Raw genomic sequence first — 22,722 nt, 5'->3', positions numbered from 1 at the left:
TAACTGTTCACCAAATCTCTTGTAATATTATGCCAATGTACGTGGATCTTGAATGAAAAAATTTACTGGGCAAGAAATTAATGATTTATTTATCACTATATAATAGTTTAAGATAACTCTCTGATAAAAAAAACAAACCAACAAGTTAACTTGTTCCAATTCTCTTCTCACTACGTGGCTTATTGCTTTAAACTTGCTCCTCCTACAGTCCACTTGCTAACAGCTGGACTGAGGACTTGGGTGTTACCCTCCCGTTATTCATATAAAATGTGAAGGCAGAAGAATAAAGCAAAGTCTGCATAGAGAGAGGAGAAACAGGCAATGGATGCCAAAGGTTGGCGTGTGAAACTAAATGATGGCAACTTCATTCCTGTACTGGGATCTGGCACCTGTGCAGCTAAACGGGTCTTGGGTTAGAGTATTCAAAAGAAAATAGACATAGCATGAGTGGAAGCTGACTTAGGTTGTCAAGTCATTGAGTTCCTGTGTGACTCTGGGTGGCTCACTTGGTTCTTGTAACCAGGCTAAAACCATTCCTAATACAAAGAGACAAAGTAGTCAATGCTCACGCCCCATCAGGGTCTGACCATGTCGTTACCTACAGATTATTGTGGGTTTTCCTCCAGTTTCTATCTATTTCCCTGGGTGACAAGGGAAGACACTCAGCCGACAAGAATATTGACTATCAGCTGCCTTGCTTTGAGGGTGAATAAATGTCAGTGGCTTCTCTTATACTGTTTGCACTCAAAAATTCTTTCCTCCCACTAAGAAGACATGATCCAGAGAAATATTTGTGGTAAAGGTCCCGGATATGAGGTTAATGACAAATGATGGGAGAGAGTTTCTGTTCTGCTGTGGAGTAACCTGCTGCGTGCCAGGCTATAAATACTCCACCTGTAATTTCCCTCATACTTCTCCTACTGCTTGGGAATTTATCCCAAATTCAAAATATAATATAATTTGATGGAATAATCTACAGTCTTCCAGGACAAGGTTTCAATTCTTGGTCCTTGTTAATATATTTTTGAGTGAAGCAAACAGGTAGAGTTGAACTTTGGACACAAGATGGAACAAAAAGGAAAAGTCACTAGACTGAAAGCCAGAAGATTGTCTTCCAATTTTGTCTTTAGAAGAGTTATATGACACGGGACTAGTATTTAAATGTCGAGTCTCACTATCTCATCTATAAAATAGAAGAAATATTCAGAGACATTTTTTCTTTCTTTCTTTCTTTCTTTCTTTCTTTTTTTTTTTTTTGGTGAGGAAGATTAGCCCTGAGCTAACGTCTGTCTCCGATCCTCCTCTTTTTGCCAAGGAAGACTGGCCCTGGGCTAACATCCATGTCTATCTTCTTCCACTTTATATGGGATGCCACCACAGCATGGCTTGACAAGAGGTGCATTGGTGAGTGCCTGGGATCTGAGCCCTGGGCCACTGCAGCAGAGGGCATGCACTTAACTGTTACTCCACCAGGCTGGCCCCTGAAGAGACATTTTGGAGAGAGATGACAGGACTTGTTTACTTTGTAGTGGAAAGTGGGAGGACAGGGAGGGAAGGGTTAAGGATACCACTGAAACTTCACCTTTGGCAAACCCTGAATGCCCCTACACCTAAGGAAAGAGCATGACTAGCAGAGGGCAGTTATACCAAATATCCAGTTCATAGCAACACCATTGAATAAAGAACGTTTTTGAAATACTTAAAAAGAAATGCAATATTATTCAGCCTTAAAACAGAAGGAACTCCTGCGATTTGCAACCACATGGATGAACCTGGAGGACATTATGCTAAGTGAAATAAGCCAGACATAGAAAGACAAATATTGCATGATCCCACTTATGTATATGGAATAGAAAAACCTCAAACTCATAGAAACAGAGTAGAGGAGTGGTGACTAGGGGCTGGGGGAGGGGGCAATGGGAATAACGGGGAGATGTTGGTCAAAGGGTACAAACTTTCAGTTATAAAATGAATAAGTTCTGGAGAACTAATGTACAGCATGGTGACTATAGTTAATAATAATGTATTATATTCTTGAGATTTGCTAAGAGAGGAAATCTTAAGTGTTCTCACCACACACACAAAGATGTTAGCTATGTGATGTGATGAGTGTTCTAATTACCTTCATTGTGGTAATCATTTTGCAAAGTATACATATATGAAAACATCACATTTTACAAATTAAATATATAAGTTCTGAATTTATATAAAATTTTTCTTTAGTGTGCTCTGTGTGTCTACGTTGGTAGAGGACTCTTAGGAGTTGTCATCTTGTTTCTTTAGACTTCTTTTCATATTTCTTTTCTCTTTGTTGATTTTGGTTAGTAATCTCTCACAATGTAAATCATATCTATGATGACAACTGTATGCTGAGTCCTGTGACTATTTTCAGCAAATCATTGAAACTTAGGGTGGACTTGGGGACCTTTGATGCTAGTGATGAAGCGGTGAATGTCCAGGATGGAAGGGATTCCTAGGATGCCCATATTTTATTACTTACTAGGAAAGATCTAGGTAAAATTCCATGGGTTCATCACCACGAACACAGAACTAACCTAAGACATGAGGTTAATTTGATCCTTGGGAAGGTCAAAGTTGTGCCTTAGCTCTCTCTCAATCATGTGAATTTCCAACTACTGCCTTTGGATGCTCGTCTAGGTTCCTAAGGGAAAAATTATGGAGGACACTAAATTAGGTATAAATGCTGGGTTCTGCCATATTGATTGTGCTCACGCATACGGTAATGAAAAGGAAGTTGGACTGGCTATCCAAAGCAAAATTGAAGATGACACTCTGAAGAGAGAAGGCATATTCTGCAATTCAAAGGTGATGTGTGTGTGGTGTGTATGTGTTAGCACATGTGTGAATGTGACTGTGTGGAGATGGCAATTATATGATGGGACCAGTAGTTGTTTGGTGAATTACACTTATTGGTACAACATTCTTCACACATATTCATGTATTAAATCTAGTGTCAAAAAAAATGATGACTTTCACATCACTACTTTGTTCAAATTTTATGATTTTAAAGTAAAGTCACTTTACTTTCCTGAGCCTCAGACCATATCAATGTGAGTTGGTATGGACTTTCTTTTGCGTGTGTGAGGAAGATCAGGCCTGAGCTAACATCCATGCCAATCCTACTCTTTTTGCTGAGGAAGACTGGCTCTGGACTGATATCTGTGTCTATCTTCCTCCACTTTATATGGAACACCGCCACAGCATGGCCTGACAAACGGTGCCTTGGTGCGTGCCAGGGATAGGAACGCAGGCTGTCAGCAGCAAAGCGTATGCACTTAACCGCTACGTTGCAGGCCGGACCCAGTATGGACTTTTAAATCAGACAGAACTGCGATTATAGGTTTCCTATCATCTGGGTGACTTAGTAAAATTTCTTAACATTCTACACCTCAATTCTCACATCTATCAATAACAGGGAGCAATATAAGAGGCACTTTGTGTATTACACAAGATATCACTAAAGTGTTTTGAATTGTGTCCAGTACATATTAATATTTTCAAAGAATGTTTTCCCTAAAGTTATTTAAACTAAATTGACACTACTTATTCCCCATAAGATTGAAATTTTGATAGAATTAGGCTATGTTTTTGAACTGCTTTGTAAACTCTATCAAACAGAATCCAGATATTGGGCATGGTTATTATCTGATAAAATGTTTTATCTCTGGGGTCATTTCCTTACATTTTTAGTAGATGTACTGATGTTAAATCCAAACAAATTATAATAGAATGTCTATGGGTAAGTCAGATCAAAAGGGAACCCAAAAAGAGAAAAAGTATTTTTCCTCTGTGGTCATCAGTTTCCACCCAGTAGAAAACTGTCTAATTATTAGATGAAAGGAAAAAAAACAAAACTGAATGAAATATTAATCCAACACAACTTTTATTCTTTAACCTCTGCAGCTTTGGATCACATTTTTTTGACCAGAGTTTGTTCGACCAGCCTTGGAAAAGTCTCTGAAAACTCTTCAACTGGACTATGTTGATCTCTATATCATTCACTATCCGACGGCTCCGAAGGTTGGCAATTTGCATGGTCACACCATTTTCACTTCTCGTGTCAGAATGTCTATCAACTTGCATGGATTTCTGAATTAAGATTTCTCTTAGAAGGATGTAGGGATTATTATAGTAGAGAAGAATCTCCCAAATAATAATCCCTGATTAGGTTTTCAAGTGCTTTTTTTTAAAATCCTTAATTTCTTTTGCATGCCTCCAAGAGAAAAGAGTTCAACAATCTCAAATCATCTGTCTGAAAAACTTGAGGAAATAAAAATAGGCATATTTAAAACACAATCCTGACAATGACTCCTGAGTCTCTGGGCATTGTCACGGAGTTTCATGCAACCATGGAGAGCAATGAAACTGCCTTACACTTGTGCATAATGAGTTGATCTCATTATGATCAACAGATCATCTCATCAACAGATATGATGGTGCTCCCTCTGGGTGGGTCTAAAATGAGCAGTCTTCATAGGGACTTGCAAGACCTTGCCTACACTGTTGGCAATCATCACAATGGAACTTTGTAGACTGCACTTACCCATTAATGATTATGTTACATAGAATTCTTGATTTTAAGTTATAGAAAGCTACTGAAGCTATCCTATGCAAAAGAGTTTATTGGACTGTGTAAATGGGAAGTCCAAGCCATTTATGGATTTAGGAAATTGGAATACCTTCAGAAATATCTCCTTTTCTGTATCACTTAACTTTGCATTACTATTAGTTTGCTTTATTTTTGTCTCAACATTTTTCAATGATACCAAATATGACCTTGGGGCAGTTCAAGCCTCACGGTCATTAAAATTTAAAACCGTCTCTGTATCTTCCAGCATCTGTATTAATCCTTAAGAGAACCTAGGATGACCCTGTTTGGTTCATGTGCTGGCCCTTGGACCATCAGATGTCCAGAGGGATGAGGAACTCTGATTGGCTAGCCTCAGTCAAGATTGTAATAGTTATTCTGGAAATAAGGCCATATAACTTATTGTCATTCCCAGTGCAAGGGAGGCCTTTTGGAAGAGGAAGGACAAGGGTAACATAAATCACTATGAGTCCCCACTATGGCCTAGGAAAATGGTATTTATTGAAGCACATATTGAGATTAAGAGATTAGAGGATGCCTGTCTCCTAAAGACATTCCTTACAACTCCATATGCAAATCAATTTGCAAATATTGGTACCTATAATTTTACACCACCTAACTCAGGAAAGTTTAGTGTCTTGTCCCTAGATGTGTGTGTCAGCCTGGATAAGTGTGGAGAAAATATTTTGTGACATCACGAAGACGGCAGCTTCTATTCCAGCCAGGGTAGGAACTTTTCCCAGAAGACGAGCATGGGAAAGCAATATTTGACACAGTGGATCTGTGTGCCACATGGGAGGTGAACGCTTGAAGAAGGGAGCACAGAGTGGATGCCAGGAGAGGGGGAATCTGGTTCATTTCTTCCACTTCTGAGAAAAGGATATGCACCTTCAGATTCAGCAATTCACAAACTTTTAAAAAATGGGTATGCTGTAGTGCTGTGGAGGAAATCATTACTGAAAAGTTTATAGAGAGAAACACAGGAGAATTTGATACAAGTATAGGCTTATCTTTATTTCAATGTATAATATTCTCTCTCATTTTTCTAAGGAGAAGACAGTAATCCATATTCTTGCTGTCAATACATTATGTCCTTATTCAATTTACTACTATTTCTCTTCTTGAGTATCATGCCAATTGGTTTCATTGTTGCTTCTTGACAGTTGTTCCTTTTAACAGATTTTTCTAGCAATTATTCTTGATCTATAACCAATTGCACAAATGATTTTTCACCACCCCTTCCTCCCCAGGCCATGGAGAAGTGTAAGGATGCAGGACTGACCAAGTCCATCGGGGTATCCAACTTTAACTGCAGGCAGCTGGAGATGATCCTGAACAAGCCAGGGCTCAAGTACAAGCCCGTCTGCAACCAGGTGAGCCCCCTTGGCCTCCTCTCCTTTCTGTTCTTCATCTTCTTCTTCTTGCACTACTGTCAGATGTCTATTTGGCCTCCCCTCCTGTTCTTCCTATCTTTATGGAACAGAAGATTCTAGGGAGCAGAGCCTCTGTCTAGATTGGTGTGAAAATAACCCATAATCATATTTCTGTTCCACAAAGTCTTTGTGAAAAAAGTGGCCAGAATTTAATGCTAAATTGTGCATAAAAATTTAAGGAAGGTAAAGGAGGTGACAGAGGGCTGGAATAGTTACCCAGACCTTAGAGGGAAGGTGATGTTTCCCTAGCTGTAAAGGATTTCCAAGAAGGGATGAGTGAAAGTGATTTGGAGGGAACTATGTACAGAAAGGAAAGTCTTGAAAACATAGAATGAGTAGTAAATAAAAAAAGAGTGAAAATAATATGAGGTAGGTATCGGGGGTTTGTGTGGAATTTGGATGCCTGAATCCTTTGTCTTGGTATCTCTGCTTTCAGGGGTCTTTGAATAGGAAACACAGATACAGGAAAAATTTACTGGAGACTATGTAAGTCATCCAGGCTAGTGGGACGGTTTATGGTGATAATAATGATAGACAAAATTAACCCTCAGGAACATTTAGCAGGAACATAGAGCAGACCTTGTGATTTACTCAGTCTTAGTCTGGTTCTCCTCATCGATTTCCTCCCTTATATGAATTTTTTAGACACGGTATTCTATGTCTGTTTCTGTACTGTTACATTTTTTCTGTTCTATTTGTATTTTGTCATGGTAAGAACACTTAACATGAGATCCAGCCTCTGCACAAATTTTCAAGTATGCAATATAATACAGTATTGCTAACTGTAAGGACAAGGTTATACAGGAGATCTCTAGAACTTATTCATCCTGCATAATTGGAGATTTCATACCCACAATTAGCAACTCCTAATTTCTCCCTCTTCCCAGCCCATGGTGACCACCATTCTGCTCTGACTCTATGAGTTTGACTATTTTAGACACCTCATATAACTGGTATCATGTGGCACTTGTCCTGTGAAAGTCTTATTTCATTTTGTGTAATATCCTCAAGGTATAACTTGGAGTCAAGTAGTAAGCGTCTTTGGTTGGAAAACGTGGCTTATAAAAGTCAAGAATTTGACATATCATGTTATAACACTACTGATTTTCGTTTATAAATGTCAAAACATTCATGTGATTCTAGTATTAGTTTTCTTTTCAATTTTTATTATGAAAATTTTCAGACATTCAGAGAAGTTGAGTATGATAGAGAACATCCGTGTTTTCCCTTCTATATTGAAAAGTTTTCACGTTTTCCTACATTTCCAAACATATGTACACATACGTGGATCTATCTGCATACATATATGTAAAATTTTGCTAACCCTCTTCAAAGTAAGCTATAGACATGACAATTCACACCTTCAGACCTCGGAAATCTTATTGTCTAGTATCCAATCCATATTCAGTTCTCCATATAGTTTTCTTTCATAGGTCTTCTTTTCTAGTCAGGAGCCAATTGTGGTCCACATATTACTTTTAGTCATGTTTCTTAAGCTTTCTTAACCTAGAATGGTCACTCAACCCTTTTTTACCATGACATCCAGATAGAATTTGTTGAATATTCTGGGTTTATCCAATTGCTATCTTGTGGTGTTAATTATTCCTTTCTCCATTCCCAGTTTCTGTAAATTAGAAGTTAGATCTGAAGGGCTTATTACATTAAGGTTAAATATTTTAAGCAAGAAACTGTCCTTTGCATGCTGTGTCCCTCAAATCACACTCCCGTAGGAAGCCTGTCATTACAGGTTGTCTCACTAGGAGAGATGTTACATTTGTTTTCATCATTAAGCTGAGGCTGCCAGGTCTTTTCTTTTTAAATGTGTATTTTCCCCTTTTTAATTACCTAACAATCTGTGGGATGGTAATTGTCATCAGGGTAAGTCATATTGCCCCCAAGTTTTCACATAATGGTTAAGTAGCCATCAATGATTTTACTCTGAATCAGTAATGTCATTGGGATTTGTAAATAAGTATTTTCAACTTTAACTACAGTTTTATAATATTTTTACCTGAAATTTTGTTGTGAATGGAAAATTCCTTCATCAAATCAGGATAAAATATGATTATTCCTGTAAGGTAGGGTAAATGCTTAACTCCTTCCCTAGTTATCAATATTCCTAGAAAGCAATTACTGTAATAATCATCATCAGTGGGAAAAAAGATTCTTGTTTTCTCTTTCTCTCTTTTTCTAATCACAATGGAGTAACGGATTTTTATTTCCTCAGTGTGTTATAATTGCTTTTAGTCATTATTCACTGATGCTCAAATCTACCCGAGGTCACCAGTGGGATCCCCATCAAACTGGTTCTTTTGTCCTTTACACAGCCCTTCATGAGTCTTTGAGTAACTTCATTTCTGCAACATTTGATGCCCAAGACTCAAACAATTCTTTTTTTCTCCCAGATCTAGAAAATTGCCATGTCTACTTGTAATGTACAATGGTATTGCGTAACCAAGATCTGATCCGTAGAGTCGCTTGTTCTGAGAAATACTTTTTTTTTTTTTTCTTTTTTTACCCTTTTAGGGAACAGAGATATAATATTCATTTTTTAAAAAAAATAGTACTTGATGTTTATATTTCCAGTTTAAATTTAATATTACATAGTTTTTTATTCAGCTTTATTTTCCTTTTAAACTTTCTTTTCCATATGAATATCTTCATTTCATATAATCTGATGCTTTTCTATCTTGGCATTCTGCAGGTAGAATATCATCCTTATCTCAACCAGAGCAAACTGTTGGATTTCTGCAAGTAGAAAGATATTGTCCTAGTTGCCTATAGTTCTTTGGGTTCCCAACATCCAAAACAACGGTAATGAAGACAACAAGGAGTTTACCTAAACACTATTTTTCCTGAAACATCTTTGATCATACCATACTTATTTTTCTGGAATTAACTCTCAACTGGCTGGAGGAGAGAAGGGAGGGATGGAAGTAATCCTTCCCCACTATCATCCCATCACCCAGCCTATGCTTATACATTATATGTGTCTGATTGTAGATTAATCAATAAAAAATCCCAGCATTAAAATCTGTATGTAATACCCAAAATTGAGACAAAAATTCAAGTCATGATTTAGACATTTATTAACTAATTAACATATTTTTAGTAATAGACTCTAAGCCTCACTTTATGTCTAAAATCAGGATAATATTATATAACTCCAAGGTTTATAATGATAGAAAAAATTACAATGTGAAATGTTTTTATAAACTTCTATAGAAATATTGCACACTACAAGTAATGATAAAATGAAGAGTTTTAATTTGGGGACTACTCAAATTTTATAAATATCTTAGAAAAGTTAAAATAAAACTATCCCAGTTTTCCCCTTTCTCTTTCTCCTCTCATACTCTTGTTCTTACTTTGAAGGCTGTGATCAGAGAAGAAAAAAAGCCACTGAGAAGTAAAAGAGAAAAAAATCTATGAGTTTAGAAGCATTGGTCTGAATTCAAGGATGCATCAAAATGAACTGGAGGGCTTGTAAATTCAGATCGCTATGTGCCACAACCAAGTTTCTGAATCAGGTGGTCTTAGGGTAAGACATGGAATTTGCCTTCCTAACAAGCTCCCAGATGATAGCTATGCTTCTGGTCCAGGGACCACATTTTGAGAAACACTGGTCTACACTGCATCTACAGAATCTGTTTGGGAAGCCTTCTAACAAACTGGATACTGAGTCTCAGGTCTTCAGCATTTCTGCATTTCCTTCCAGGGTAGACCAGAGCACCCCTGTTCTCTTGGATGATCCAGTTCTTTGTGCCATGGCAAAAAAGTACAAGTGAACTCCATCACTGATTGCCCTTCGCTACCAGCTACAGCGTGGGGTTGTAGTTCTGGCCAAGAGTATCAATGAAAAGCAGATGAGAGAGAACATGCAGGTGATGAGTTCAGGTGTGGGCATGGGGGCCCCTAAATAATATTTTCCACATGCGTTCTTTTTAAGGGTCTCAAGACATCTTGAGGCCCAGGTGAGCCTGTTATTTCCCATGCATGTGTGCATTATGCGTTTTCCCACCAGTTTTCTCCTACTGTTGCACCCAGAGAGGCAGCATGGTGAATGGAATTAAGATTGGACAGAAACAGAGATTATAGTTTACACATTAGGTTTGCAATGTACTCTTTACCCCTTTGTAAGTCACTTCTCATTTTCTTCATTCTAAAATGAGGGAATTCTATTACTTGATTTTCTTAGTTATAGCATCTTAGATTTGAGATGCTATAACAAAGTATCACAGGTACGGTGTCTTATGAAATACAGAAATTTATTTCTTACAGTTTTAGAGGCTAGAAGTCTGAGATCAGGGTTCTAGCGTGTTCGAGTGAAGGCTCTTTTCTCTGTCTGATATTGTTCATTGTATCTTAACATGGTAGAAGGGGCAAGGGAGCTCTTTCAGGTCTCTTTTAGGAAGGCATTAATCTCATTCAAGAGGGCACAACCATCATGACCTAATCACCACTCAAAGGCCCCACTGTCTAATACCATCCGAATCTGGGTTAGGTGTCCAGCATACGGATTTTGAGGGCACATAAATATCAGACTGTAGCAGTGGTCTCCAGTTCACTGGGGTTTTAGCTTGCGTTTTCTTGAACAGTAATGTAGTTTTATTTTTGTGTATTTGTTCTCCTTGAGTTTCCACTTTTGTGAAGCACCTGTTCAAGTCTTTGATAATTTTTATTGTTATCCTTTTTTTTTGTTTGGTGAGGGAGATCAGCCTTGTGCTAACATCTGCCAATCCTCCTCATTTTTTTTTCTGAGGAAGACTGGCCCTAAGCTAACATCCGTGCCCATCTTCCTCCACTTTATATGGGACACCACCACAGCATGGCTTGCCAAGCAGGGCTTCAGTGTGCGCCCGGGATCCAAACCGGTGAACCCCGGCCCGCCACAGTGGAGCGCGTGCACTTAACCACTTGTGTCACTGGGCCAGCCCTGTTACCTTTTTTTGTACATGTAGGAGACCATTATTTTACCATTAGACATAGCTGTATAACAAACTATCCCCAATTTAGAGGTTTACTACAAAAGCCGTTTATTTAGCTCATGATTCTGTGGTTTGATAATTAGCCTGGGCTCAACTAAACTGTTCTCTTCTTGGCTGAGCTCTCTCATGTATTTGTAGTCAAATGTAGAGCAACCAGGAAGCTCTGATGTAGGAGTTGATTTTGCTGTTGTGAGAGGTGCGTAAACTCTGTTCCGTATAATTTGTCATATAGTTGGTTAGACTATGGAGAACTAGCCTGTTCTTCATCTCATCACAGTGGCATTTTCCCAAGGCAGTGAGTTGATACTTGCAAAGTATTTTCATGTGTAGGCTCAGAACAGACTCACCATTGCTTGTGGCAATTTTTTTTTTCCAGTGCAAGTTACAGGCCAGGCCAGATTCAAGTGGTAGAGAAATTTGTAAAACTTTTCTTGTCTTTTCTTTCAAATTTGGGTCTCTAATACTCCTGGAATTGATTTTTTAATACGATATGAAAATGGAACCAAATATATGTATATGTTTAAGTGGAAATCCAAATGTTCATATTTTCCCAAAGATTTTCATTGTAATCTCTGTCATATAGCAAATGTCCCTCAGTCCATTTCTGACCTCTGTCTTCTATTCAACTACTCACATTTCTGTACAATATAATTATAGTGGAAAATAAATCTTGCCTTTCAGAATGTTAAAAATTTTCTCCATTCCTTTTTCTTCTTTAAGGATGTCTTGATTGTTCTTGACTAGCTGTTATTTTATGTAAAATATTGTATCACTTATGAACTTCCATGAAAAATAAAAGTGTAAATCTTTGGTTCATATCGCATTGAAACTGTAGATCAATTTGGAGAAAACTGCCTTCTTTACTGTATTGAGACTTCCAATCCATAATTATGGTATGAGTATTTATTTAAGTAGGTGTTCTTCATATATTTTTAATAAATTATAATTTTTTCCAAAAAGTAATTTAAATAATCCTTTTGTTAGATTTTTTCATAGATAACTAGTATGTTTGATATTACTTTAACTTTTTCCTAACTTTCTGTTATGAATATTTTCAAATGTACAGAATGCTGAAAGAATAATGCAATAAACGCCTTATTTGTATTCTTCAATTGTGAAATTGTTGACATTGTACTTTCTTTCTATCTATCTGTCTGTCTGTCTATCTATCTATCTATCTATCTATCTATCTATCATCTATCTATCATCTGTCTGTCTATTATCTATCTACCTATCTACCTACTACCTATTTATCTATCTTCTCTATCTGCCCCTATCTTGGAATATTAGTAGAGATTGATGCATTTATTTGGTTCAACATGTTAGCCGTTAGATACAATATTTTTGACTCTTAAAGTGTCCCACTTTTGCACAATGATATCCTCTTCAAGCCAGTTACTGTGTCCTTTGAACATACCATCATTAGTATTTGGATAATAATTGGTTTAAATTACCTTGAAAAATTTTTTTCACATTCTATCTGTTCATTGATCAGGTATCGAAATTGAGCTATATTCATAAAAATTACTAAATTATGCGTTGTATTTTTAGAATATATTTCTAGATTCTTCTGGATCTTCTAAGTACATGACCCTATCTCATTGAATAATGGCAGCTTTGTTCTCTCAACATTTAAAAAAAATCTCCTTTTGGTCTGTAGTCTTGTGCAGATTCAATATATTATATCCATGGATAGATTTCTATTTAATTTTTGCCTGATATTTATTACCGCTGGAGTATTTGGCTTGATGTCTTTAAAAACTTTGGGAAACTTCTAAGACATTTTGAGAATTTCCTCTGCACCATTCAGTCTGATTTGCTTGGATTTTCCAGTTTGGCAATCATGCAATCTAGAAATCATAAAATTTTTTCCACTTCTGTGATAGGGTTTTGAATTCCAGTTGATTTCAGAGGACATGAAAATCCTAGATGGCCTAAACTTCAACCTTTGATATATTCCTTTTCCAAAGGAAAAGTAAGTGACTTTGGTAAATATGTTTGCCTCAATTTATTTTCTGATAATTAGTGTATAAGGATTGTTAAAATTTACGTCAATACGTAGGGGAAGTAAGACAGGAAGACAGGGGCCAGTTTGAGTCAGGGATGAGACAGAATCTTTCTGGAATCTCATCCTAGACTCATTCCATAGCTTTTCTCACTGACACAAAGATAAAGTGAGTGGACTTGGGTGCGTTTGGACTTATACACATATGTCTTTCACTCATCAGTCTGTGTAACTTTCCAAGAAGATTGAAATCATTGCTGAATCTACATCTTCCATGTAGGCCTCCCATTTCTACAACAATTTAGTGGACATACACTGTGGATATCACTAGTGTAGCCTACTTCAATGTTTCCAAAACTGTGTTTATTATCTACTTCTCCTAACTTCTCAATTCTTTATCAGATTAAAGCATTCTCCATCAAGCTTGTGGTCCATGCCAGAAATGCCCATCACCTCCATTATCGGATTTTCAAGTTTATGTCCTTCATAAATTTCCAGATCTCTCCCTTCCTTTTCATTGCGTGTTTTTTCAGAAAGCAAATACTGCATTTCCCTCCAGAAAGGCTGACATTCTGGTGTCCATAAGAATTCTTGGTTTAGATTATTGAAATACGGAGATCTCAATGCAGAGGACAATTTTTCAAGAGGAGATTTAAACCAAAGGAAGAGTATGGAGGCAAAAGCACCATTGTTGGAGAGAATTTATAGCCAACAAAAGATCTTTACTATTCCTTCATGCTCTAAGCTTCTGGAATTTTGAGAAAATAACTTCATTATAGATGAAGGGAAGGTAGGAATACACATTCCTTTTGTCTGTGAGAATTTTAATTCATAATATAGAGTTAGGTGTTGCAGAGATGGGAAAGGATACAATAATATCAATTTTGTAGACATTTCTGGAGCAGAATGGGTACAGTTTTCAGTCTCTAGGGAAGTAGTAGTTATCAGGTATTCACCAGTCAGTGTTTCTTTTGTACTTCAAGGAACAAGAGGACACACGGCATGTGGTCTGGAAGGTGAGGCACATATTGCAAGGATGACCAGAAATGCATAGGTTCCCTTTCAGCAGCTCAGGGAATCATTGCTCCAGGAAATCTGAAAATGAGGCATCCCTGTGGCAAGGCCAGTCCAGGAGGTTGCAGATGAACCAGCATGGAAGGATGATCAGGACTCAGACGTACAGAAGGTTTAGGAGGAGGGAGTTGAGCACATATCTGTTTGAGAAACTTTGGAAAATGTCTGTTTACTACTTCTCTCCTGCACATAAAAAAAAAAAAAAAACTTTCCACAGTATTTTAACAAAAGGACAGAGCTGAGAGTCAGGACTAGACTGCCACCTGTGCCCAGGAAACAGCAATGAGCTTGCTGGGCTGTAGCTGGGCAGAAGTTCAAAGAAACAACTGACTAATCAAATCACCCTGAGCATTAACTCCATGTTTATCATATTTTCTCAAATTCAAAAACATATTAATTTTATACTTGATCCTTTTAAATGTTTCAAACACAAATCAAGGCACACTTACCAATACAAAACACAAAATATTTCTAAGCCATTAAATATTTTCTATAAAGCCATTATAATATGGTGAATACATTTAGTAGTTCCAATTCTCCTAAATTTTCAAATGCCATGTGGAGATACATGTAAGCAAAATAGCCAAATGCTTAACAATGTTTGTTAAATTTTAGGAACATCTTTTATAAAAAATATACAATTATTTTCTACAATTTCTGGGGGTACAAACTTAATGATGTAATTATGTGCAACCTAATTTTGATCTCAGACCACTTTTTTAAAATTTGAAACAATTATGGAACAAATAGGCACAATCAAAGATCTTTGGGACTAACAGTTGTTCAGAACGTGGCTACACTTTCTAACACCTATATCTGCTACTATTGCTTCCTCTCATGACCACATTCATCTGTTTTAACCACTGGGATTTCTAAAGCCATACTCTTCATCTGGAACCAAACCAAAAAGCTGAGTAAACCATAGTTTCATCCTAAAATGATTCATCCTTTAAATTAGAGGATGTCTTATATGTTCTCATATTTTAGTACACATTTGTATGACTATAGAATAACCCTTCTATTATTAAGACATGGAAAATTATTATTGGGATTGAACCTTTTTGGGAAGCTGCAGTTGCACTCCCTTTACTTTTTATATTGGCTCCTTGGACATGTTTTTAGTCAATTTATTAAAATTTATTTTAAAGTGTTACGCTTTTGAGAGGATCTGTGTATATGACAAAGGTAACTAAGTAAACTCCATAGGTCTGCTTCAGGCTGGATACAGATAAGGAGAAGATGTGACAGCTCAAGAATCTATATTGTCTAACTAATTCAGAACTGTTCATAAATGAGTGCCAAATTTTATAGCATTGTAAAAACTAGACGACTGTTTTCTGGTCACATAGATAAAGAACTTGGATGTCAATACTTCTTTCCTCATAACAAGAAGAAACTCCTTAGATCCGTTTGAAAATTGAAGTCACAGGCAAATTTCAGACTCAAAAGTTGGAGAGATGTTTGCATACAAAGAATCATGACTTACCAGCAACAGGAGAACAACAAAGTGAGTAGACTGACATTACTCAATTTCAAGGCTTACTAGAAATCTACAGCAATCAAGACAATGTGGTACCGGTGAAAGTACAGACAAGTTGATCAATTGAACAGATTAGGGAGCCCAGTAATGGAGCCACACAGATAGGATTAACTCATCGTTGACAAAAGGCAATCCAATGGAGAAAGTATAGTCTTTTCAACAAATGGTGCTGTAACAACTAGAAATCCATATGCAAAAAAGTGAATCTAGACTCAGACCTTGTACGTTTCACAAAAGTTAACTCAAAATGACTTATAGACCTAAGTGTAAAATGTAAAACTATAGAACTCTACAAAATAACATAGGTGAAAATCTAGATGACCTTGGGCATGGTGATGACGTTTTAGACACAACATCAATTGCCCAATCCATCTAAGAAAAACTGTTAGACTTTATTAAAATAAGAAAAAAATTCTTCACTCTGAAATATACTATAAAGAGAATGAAAAGACAAGCCACAGACTGGGGGAAAATATTTGCCAAACTATGTCTAATAAAGAGATCAGTATCCAAAATATTCAAGGAACTCTTAAAACTCTATAGCAAGGAAAAAAAATTCAACAATAAGCAAAAGATTTGAACAGAAATTTCATTAAAGAAGATATACAGATGGCAAATAAGCATAGGAAAAGTTTCTCAACATCATTTCTCACTTAGGAATTGCAAATTTTAAAAAGTGAGACACCATTGTACATCTATTAGAATGACCAAATCCAAAACAGTGACAGCAGCAAACGCTTGGGAGGATGTGGAGCAACAGAAACTCCCTCTCATTACTGGTGGGAATGCAAAATAGTAGAGCTACTTTGGATTATAGTTTCATTGTTTCTTACAAATGAAATATATTTTTACCACATGGTTCAGCACACCTTGGCATTTACTCAAATAAGTAGGAAACTTATATCCACTCAAAAACCTTCACACTGATATTTATAACAACTCTTAATAATTGCCCAATTATGTATAGAGGTTCATTGGGCATAGAATGTACACTGTATCCATGCAGTAGAATCTTATTCAGTGATAAGAAGAAATAAATGATCAAGCCGTGGAAAGACACGGAGGAACCTTCAGTGCATATTACTAAGTGCATAAAGCCAATCTAAAAAGGCTACGTACTGAATGATTCTAACTGTATGACATTCTGTGAAAGGAAAACTATGGATACAATAAAAAAGATCAAGATTCCAGTCATTTGGATGTAGAAAGAAGGGGAAGGATGGATAAGTGGAGCACAGAGCTTATTTGGGGTAATGAGATTATTCTGTATGTAGCCAGTAATGGTGAATACATGTCGATACATATTTTTCAATATTCATAGAGCTGTACTACACAGAGTGAACTCTAATGTAAACCATGGGCATTAGGTAATTATACTACATAAATATTGCCTCATCAGTTGTCACAAATGTCCCATAGCAATGCAAATACTAATAATACTGAAAACTGTGTTGGCGAGGGAGTGTAGGGAGGAGCGACTCTCTGGGATATCTCCGTACCTTATGTGCAATTTTTCTGTAAATCCAAAACTACTCTAAAAAGTAAAATATATTCAAAAAATAAAACATGTATCTTCCAATTTTTATTCCTTCTAACAGTTTATTCCCATTAATTAAAAAGTTTTTAGCACCTATTGAGAATCAGATTTTGTGACTGTCTCATGGCACAACTGTTCAAAGATCTGATATACATGTAGTCAAGATGTCAGTATTTCTGATAGGTCTGAGGTCTGTGAAGGTGAACTGGGCAGGAGATGAGGTCATTCTCTGGCAATCACCTACATCTTAATGAACTCAGGTTGGCAGCTTGCCAGGCTTAATCACATGAGGACACGTGGAGTCGTTTGGGGTAAACTGGTTTCCAAGGGGGTAATTCCTTAATAAGGGAAGTGGAATCAGACCTCAAGTGACCATCAACCTCCATGAGTTGACCTGCTTATCTCTGCAGCTTTGTGACAGGCTAGACATTTTCTGCCTGCACAGCACGTAAAGATGCCAAAATTCTTTCATAATCTTCGCAGAAATGTAATGATTTGATTCCCTATTGGCTTTCAGTAGCATAAAGGTAAAGAGCAAATACTCTGTGGGCCTATAGGAAGGTTCAGAGATGAAGCTTGAGACAGTGTGGTCTGTGAATAGCACTTATGTCCAAAGTAGACTGCAAGAACACACTTGTTGTCGTATAACTGAGCCAACTGGACAAGGTGCCTAGATTGATGATAATTTCTGCATTGTATTCCATGGAGTTGAAGCTATCAAAAGTAGTGCTTGCCAGGAAAAGCCCATGGAAATTGCAGCTCCAAACAGAAAGGGGTTGATAAATCATAGAAACCCTTACAGAGATTCAGCTAAGAAAATCCAGGTGAGGCCAAAGAGTTATACTAATATTGGTCTATTTGGCATCAATGTCAGGAAACTTCACATTCAGAAGAGAGAGAGCAATCATCCTGAATTCTAACCTAAAAACTCAAAGCACCAGAGTTACCACAATATCCCAAGACATGCAGAAAGAAGACTGTTTCTCATATCTAAAATAACACAACAACGAAGGAAATCTTACACCGTGAAAAAGAAGCAATAGAATCAACAAATAGCAAAAAAAATCACAAGAAGAAATAAAAATAATGGAGACTTTTGAGCAGGAAATTAAAATAATTTGGTTTAGCACTCTCAAAGGAATTAAGAAGGGACAAACATTTATGAAAAGACAAGGAAACTAAGTAAGTAAGAAAAGACAGATGGGAGAAAGAACTAATTGAAAGTCTTTTGAAAAAAATTATTTGAATAAGAAAAGAAAAACCTCAATTGATGGGATAAATAGGAGACTAGATAAAACAAGTATGAATTTTTATTTAAAGTAATGATTGCTTTTAGAACCTACTTGATTTCTCTTTATCTACCAAAGCCAATGACAAGACTATATTCTGATGTATTCCATGTACAAGAGGTCAATCAGTGCTATTTTTCTACACTAAAAATTATTTTGCCCCTGTAGCTTTGTGGTATTGGTGTTGAACTGTTAAGCCATATTTACAAATATTTAGACTTTACTCTTTTTTTTTTTTTAGGAAGATTGGTCCTGAGCTAACATTTGTTGCAAATCATCCTCTTTTTCTTTTTTTTCTCCCCAAAGCCCCAGTACATAGTTGTACATCCTATTTGCAAGTCCTTCTTGTTCTTCTATGTGAGATGCCACCTCAACATGGCTTGATGGGTGGTGAGTAGATCCTCATTCAGAATTCAAACCAGTGAACCTTGGGCTGTCACAGCAGAATGCGCATAGTTAACATTTACATCACCAGGCCAGCCCCTAGGCTTCACTTTTTATGTGACGTTTTATATAATTTTCAAACTTCAATCCCACTCATTTTATGCATGGTTACCACTCTCGGCTCCTTCTTCTTCCTGACCCTCCTCACGAGCCTCCACTTCTGCTCCATTGTAGAAAGCGGAATCAAGCCAATTCAGATTTATCCAGGACACTCACTGATTCAGTCACTTCAGTCTTAAAATTTGTCTCTTTCAAGAACTTTCCCATCTACAAAAATATGTGGGAAGACAACTGCATGCTGGCTTGCTCCTTCCTTTGCTGGCTCTCTTGCTCAGACCAGAAATGAATGGCGGTCCACAGGCTCTGTTTCATTCTCATTGGTCACTTTTGTCTTTCCCTCAGAACCCATGGAAACTTTCACATATCATGTTTTCACCTGGAATAAGATCAATTCACTTGCATTGCTGCTGGGACACACAAAATGGGAGCCCAGGTAATTGTATCTGCCAGGGAAAATTGTTAGTCCTCTCCAGTGATGTCTGAGACAAGGTTTGGAGGAACTATGCCCCATTATTAAAGATCTCTTTGTTGGAAATGTTATAATTCAAACAATAATTCTTCATGAGGGATTCTATCATTAAAAGGTTGTTTAAAAAGCATAGGAACCAGTAAAGCTGGCTGAGAAGGAGGGTTAATGTGGTCCAAGGGAAAGCAGAAGATGGTTCTGTTTTGGACTGCAAGTGAAGGAACTGTTTCAAGGAGAAAAGTATAATGCAACTAATATGACAAGTAAGAAGAGGACTAAAAATGGCCATTGAATTGGCATATAGTACTCAGAATGCAGTGTGACCAGAGTAAAGTCTAGAAGAGCAAGTGGTTAGACAATAGCCCATTGCATTGAGAATGTTAAATTCCTTAGAGAGAAGTCATGTAACTATTCTTTTAAGGCCGACATCACCTTGACCCTATTATCTTACCCACTTCTCTGTACAATCCCTTCATGGTTTCAATTTATAATTCCTTCCAAGTATATGCTGACATCACCCTTGTTCATACAGACAACTCAAGCTTCTCAGTGTTTCAACATCCTCAAATCTAGAGAGTTTCTACTTGTACCTACACTACACAAGGTCATGACTCCCATGTTGACTCCTTAGAACTGCTTCATCTCTGAAATCGTAACATTCACACATTCCACCCAGCTCCATTCTTATTACTCAGTGGTTTCTACTACACCTCAATCCATCAGGTTCTTGATTCATCAGGAATTGTATTCACTGATTCTCCTTTTCCCCTTTTCATCCTTTTGGTTCTCATAGAAGTTTACATACACCACTTACATTAAGTAATAAGTTAAATTGAAATTAAATCAGACTCCACTCATTCTCTCTACTTTTCTCCTTTAAACAGATTGGTGCTGGGTGGGGCCTCCTGGCTTTTCCGCCTCTTTGTCTTTCCTCGCGTCAATCATACAGGATAAATGTCCTTATAACAAAGACAGTTACTCTGCTCTTATTAATGTGGACCCTTTTATCTAAAGCTGAGACCCAACTCCCACAGGGATTCTCATTCATTTAACCATAATAAAGCCTAGGTATTCCTCTATTTTAAAAGCTCACCAAGCAGTTGTAATTGTGGCCAAGATCTGAAACGTCTAATGTAAAGACACCAGGCTCTCACTATGATTTCAGTGGTCAAGGTGTTTCTCTTCCCAACACCCATTTTACTCCAATTGGTTTGTTTAGAATATTCATGTTAACTCCATTGCACTTGACATGTCATCACCTTATGAAGGGGACTGTAACCCAATCCGACACAGTGAACACATAAGGTAACTGTGCTGAGGGGCTTCTAAGAGAGTTTCCATCACTTCTTGAAACAAGTGTGCCCCTTCCGTCAACTGGATATGTCCTGTTGAGATATGTCATCTGAAATTGCAGCACTGTCTTCCCTCAGCCCAAGGACAATACCAAACACAGAACAAAGAAGAGCCAAGAGAATATCGGAGAACATCTGAACCTCCTATGAAATACGCAGAGCTGGCCCTTCCTCTTGACTTCTTATTGGGATAACACATTCCTGTGGGGCCTAAGCCAATTTGAGATAGATTTTCTCGACCTGGTTGTATCCTAACCAAGCCATCCATAAAAGTTAATGATTTTCTCTTTACAACTCTGTGCACTATGCATCCAGCCAAGAGTTTCACAATCTGTGGAAATTGCTGTGTCATCCTCTGGGATGGATTCTAAGGTTTTGATGATACTGTTGAGATGATTTTATTAAAATAAAATAAACGATGCAGAAGAGTCAATGATCCCCAAAAGAGCCTCAGCTTTTCCTTCTCTCATCTCAATGCCCCATTCAGGACACATTTTGTTCTTCAAACAGAAAGCACTCCATGACACAATAGTGATTGAAGTGGATTTTACTTCAAATTCCATAGTTTATGAATTTCATCAAGTAACATATTTCAAACTTCATAAATATCTCCTTAAACACTTCTGCTTCTTTCCCCATAATTCCTCCAAGGGCATCTAAAAGTGCCATCTTCCCTCCCTTCCATCCCTCCTCCCATACAGCCTCTATCATCTCCTGCCTTTTCCAAAGCAATACAGTCTGATCTTTGGCCTGCACAACAATCAACCTGCCACTCCACACCCATTAGCCCCTGTCAAGTTCAAGTGTAATCTATTTTTGCTCCCACAGAACATCACGTGACCCCACTCTACCCCGGAGAATTCATTAGACAGAATGGGTCATTCCCGAGGGATGAGTACTGCTGGCAACATAATTTTACATTTTTTTAAACTTATCAATATACACTTTGCTCAGCAAGTATTTGCTGTTCTCTGTACACTAACAATTCTCTTGTACAGAATGAGTGAGGAGAAAAATCAAGCAATTATTTACTGGTGAACACAAACATTAAAAATAACTCCAGGGTGCCCACTCCTCCAGGACTAGGAAATCCTGAGGTCTCTTGACATACGGTTTTCTTGTTCAGCCTGAGTGTATAAATGGGGAATGTTTGAATGCCCGCCAATTCCATTTACCCAGCCTGGTCATGAACAAGGCCCAATGGACAAGCCAGTGAACCTTGGGATGCTGGAGGATTCTAACTCATCATTGGCTTAATAAGAGAATGTCCAGCCTGGGCCCTCTGTGATATATAGTGTATCCTACAAGTCAGAGCCTGCCCTAGTATCCCCAAAGGAGCAGCATACTGTTGATGCAAAATAATAGTTTTTTCTTGCCACAAAAATTCAAAGAAACAAGGCACAGAAATCAGAAGGGGAAATGAGGTCTTGATGTAAGGAAAAAGGTAATAGAATTAGCGGTGGGGCTCCTGAGGCATTTTGTTATATGTATGCTGGGCATAGGAGTTAGTCTTTGTTCAAGAAATTCTGAATAAATCTCACTGATGGGATTTTTGACAAAATGAAGGGTGAGGTATTTAACTAAAGTCTTACAGTGGAATTTGTGTTTAGAAATGACCAGTCTACTGGTTATTTTGCATCTTGTAAAGTAAAAGTCTGATGTAATTGTCAAGGACAAATTGACATGGTTAAATTCTTTTTTAACTTAAGAGTCAAGGATGAGCAATGCTGAAGAGAAAATTCAAACTCCTGTAGCATGCATGATGTTTCTGCATGCTAGCCTGTAAGATATGCCTGCAGAGACCTGAAAGAATTATAAAACAGTCAGTGGCTTGATTCTAGTTTCACTTTGAAATCACTGACTTCTGTAATCTCCGCCCCACATATCTTGTTATTAGTAGAAATAAACAATGCTGGAGCCTTGTC

The 22,722-nt window shown here is 37.4% G+C and overlaps 1 pseudogene; it reads left to right on the top strand.

The window, feature by feature from the left end:
- Positions 1 to 312: 312 nt before the first annotated feature.
- Positions 313 to 12,982, top strand: LOC131398921 (aldo-keto reductase family 1 member C23-like; annotated as a pseudogene).
- The last annotated feature ends 9,740 nt before the right edge of the window (positions 12,983 to 22,722 follow it).

Source organism: Diceros bicornis, chromosome 36, assembly GCF_020826845.1.
Source record: "Diceros bicornis minor isolate mBicDic1 chromosome 36, mDicBic1.mat.cur, whole genome shotgun sequence".
NCBI classification, from domain to species: domain Eukaryota; kingdom Metazoa; phylum Chordata; class Mammalia; order Perissodactyla; family Rhinocerotidae; genus Diceros; species Diceros bicornis.
The sequence above is the reverse complement of the archived record's forward strand: the minus strand, read 5'-3'. Positions and strand labels throughout refer to the sequence as shown.